Source organism: Chrysochloris asiatica, unplaced genomic scaffold (genome assembly GCF_000296735.1).
Source record: "Chrysochloris asiatica unplaced genomic scaffold, ChrAsi1.0 scaffold00018, whole genome shotgun sequence".
Lineage (NCBI taxonomy): Eukaryota > Metazoa > Chordata > Mammalia > Afrosoricida > Chrysochloridae > Chrysochloris > Chrysochloris asiatica.
Window position 1 is genome coordinate 4,037,823 of NW_006408536.1, and position 3,491 is coordinate 4,041,313.

Sequence of the window (3,491 nt, forward strand, 5' to 3'; positions counted from 1 at the left end):
ATTTAAAAATCATTTCTGCATTTGTTCATTTCAGTAAGCCTTCCCAATGAAATATGAAAATGGGCCCTTTAAAAATTTTGTATGACTAATCTAAGAGGAGCATGCTAAAAAATACTTTTTGGTTCAAATATAAAAGGTGAAGCACAAAAACAATATTGCTGAAAATGGTATCTTTCATCATATGTAACTACTTCTGTGTGGACTTATATACTCTGAGGACATTTGATGAAAACATACTTTCAAAGTAGCAAAGCCTTTCTAATTCTCACAGTCTCATAAAACTAGGGTTGGCATTGTTTGCCTGCTATGCTTTTGGCACCACTGATTGTAGATTATTTATCCAATATAAATAGAATAAAAGTCCTTTATTTTGTCTGTATATGTGAGGAAAATTTGCTTTATACATCTCAAATGAGAATTAAGGTACATAAATCAATATATATGAACTGATTGAACTGATGAATCTCCCTTTTTATATGTTATCATACTTCTTGTTGTTGTTATGTGCCGTTGAGTTGGTTCCGACCCATAGCGACCCTATATAGGGTTTCCAAAGAACGCCCAATGCCCGGCTAGCTCATTCGGTAGAGTATGAGACTCTTAATTTCAGGGTCGTGGGTTATTATACTTACTAGATATTAAAATGCTTCCTCTACTTACATGATTGGATTATTCACTATAAATAGAAGCAGAAAGAAATATTAATGCCATTGATTTAACCTACAAATTCATTTTTTCTTATACTGTTGGATGATTTTTGCCCTGTCGTTTATAAATCTGGTTATTAAGTAATCATTTAAATTAAAATCGGAGTCCTGATGTGGTGCTGTGGGATAAAGCACTGGACCTCAAGGTCAGTTTGAACCACAAGATTGGTGGTTTAGATTCACCAGCCACTCCTTGGAAACCCTATACAGGGTCACTATGAGTCATAATTGACTCTATGGCACTTAGCAACAATAACAATATATGTATATATAATTCAGTGACCAGACAGGAAAAGAGAATCTAAGCTAGAGAGTACAATGTTGTTGTTGTTGTTGTTGTTGTTGTTGTTAGGTACCATCAAGTCAGTACTGACTCATAGGGACCCGATACACAACAGAATGAAACAGTGCCCACTTCTGCGCCAAACTTACTATCACTGCTACATTTGAGCCCATCGCTACCACCACTGTGCAATCTATCTCATTGAGGACCTTGCTCTTATTCTCCAACCCTCCATTTTACCAAACATGATATTCTTCTCCAGGGACTGGTCCCTCCTGACAATATGTCCAAAGTATGAGAAGCAAAGTCTGGCCATCCTGGCTTCCAAGGAGCATTTTGGCTGTACTTCTTCCAACACAGATTGGTTTGTTCTTTTGGCAGTCCATGGTACTTTTAATATTGTTCTCCAACAAATGCATCAATTCCTCTATGATCATCCTTATTCACTGTCTAACTTTCACATGCATAGGAGGTTAGTGAAAATACCATGGCTTGAGTCAAGTGCACCTTAGTCCTCCAACTAACATCTTTGCTCTTGAAGACTTTAAAGAGGTCTTGTGAAGCAGATTTGCTTAAAGCAATACATCATTTGATTTCTTGACTGTTGCTTCCATGAGTCTTGATGGTAGATTTGAGCAAAATGAAGTCTTTGACAACGTCAATCTTTTACAATCATCGTACAGATGAATAAGTATTGTGAAAGAATACAGCCCTGGTGCACACCTTTCTTAATTTTAAACCATTCAGTCTCCCCTTGTTCTTTCGAGCAACTGCCTCTTGGTCTATGTATAGGTTCCTCATGAGCACAATTAAGTGTTCCAGAATACTCTTCATCTGCAATGCTGTCTGTAACTTGTCAATTGTTGTTGTTGTTGTCAGGTGCCATTGAGTCGGTACCGACTCATAGCGACCTTATACAAAGCAGAACAAAACACTGCCCGATCCTGGGCCAACCTCACTACTGTTGCCATGCTTGAGTCCATTGATGTCAGTAGAGGGAATTAATGCTAGAAACATTGTGCTAAAAAAGTAAATAAATAAAAGAAATTCAAACAGAACTAAAAGGGCAAATGGGGGACCATGTGGCAATCCAGTTATTAGCATAGCCCGAAGCCACTGCCAACCCTAGTGCTAAAAGAACAAGGCTAGGAGGTGATGTTAACTAATGAACAGGAGAAAGGGAGGGGCTTCTGGTAGCAGCTGGAGCCTAAGAGGAAGGTGCACTGCTGGAAGTTAGAACCATAGTGGAGATGAAACCATGACCCAAAGAAGGTAATGTGAAGCAGAGAGGAGTGGGGGAAATATCCTGCCAGATGCTCCAATTGACAGAACTCAGTCAGAAGCCAACTGATTAGGGAGCATAGGTGAGGTACTTGTGGGGCTCATTATCCTGAGATGGATCAGAGCAGGAGGAAAGTAGAAAATAGCTTGTAGAGAAAACTGACCAATAAAAGAATATGTTTTTTTCTAGTAACATCATATTTTTAAACTTGTAGAAGGCTAGAAGCTAATTAGGGGATTTGAGGAGGTAGGGGAAAAGTTAAAATTATACAAATGAAACAATATACCACAAAGATGTTTGATTAAAGGAAATATTAATCTTTGATGTGCTGAAAAACATGTAAAATTGTTCACTAGAAATTAGTAAGAGCACAAGTAAGCTGGTGCTTATCCTGCTTACTGGATAATCTGATACTGATTGATACTATAGTTCCTGCTATTGTGCTGCAGTCCTGCTCTATGGAATAAAGTGGGAAAACAAAATAAGATATAGGTATTAGAAAGAAATATAAAGAATATTACCATTATATGCAAATGGATTAGTATCTACATAAAAAGCACAAAGAGCCAACTGAAAAAAGATCACAACTAAAAGGCACTTAACAACAAAACATTTTATTATCACAAAATAAATATTACCCAAATTTCTATATATTAGTAAAAACAACATATAATGGAAAAAATCTCTGTCCATAACAATTGGTTGGTTGGTTATGTGCCAAAGAGTCAGTTCTGACTCATAGCAAGCCTGTATAGGGTTTCCGAGGAGTGGCTGGTGAACTTGAACTACTGACCTTGTAGTTCAAACAACCTTGCAGTCCAGTGCATTAACCCAAGGCACCACACCAGGACTCCTAAAGACTCATTATGGTTCCACTGGGGCTCGAACCCAGGACCTTCTGCGTGTAAAGCAGATGTGATAACCATTAGACTTTGGAGCCATAACAATAGAAACCAGAAAAAATGAGTGTTAATTGCATGAAAAATTCTATATAACTATACTCTGAAACATAGCCACTTATAAATAGAGACTTATACCAGTTTTTTGGATGAATAAACCCTGTAGTTTAAAGACTAAAATTCCTTTTAAATTAAGAGGCAAGTTTATTGCAATTTTATCCATATTCCCAATGGGGTGTTTTAGAGGGACAGTATTTAAAATGATGCCAATTTCTGTCTAGAAAATAAATGAAATATTAAAGCCAAGAATATTTTGAAAA

At 37.1% G+C, this 3,491-nt stretch overlaps 1 non-coding gene across 1 annotated transcript; it reads right to left on the reverse strand.

Moving 5' to 3' along the window:
• Positions 1-3,139: 3,139 nt before the first annotated feature.
• TRNAV-UAC lies at positions 3,140-3,212 on the reverse strand. The gene has a single exon. It is a non-coding gene; the product is annotated as a tRNA-Val (tRNA).
• Positions 3,213-3,491: the final 279 nt, after the last annotated feature.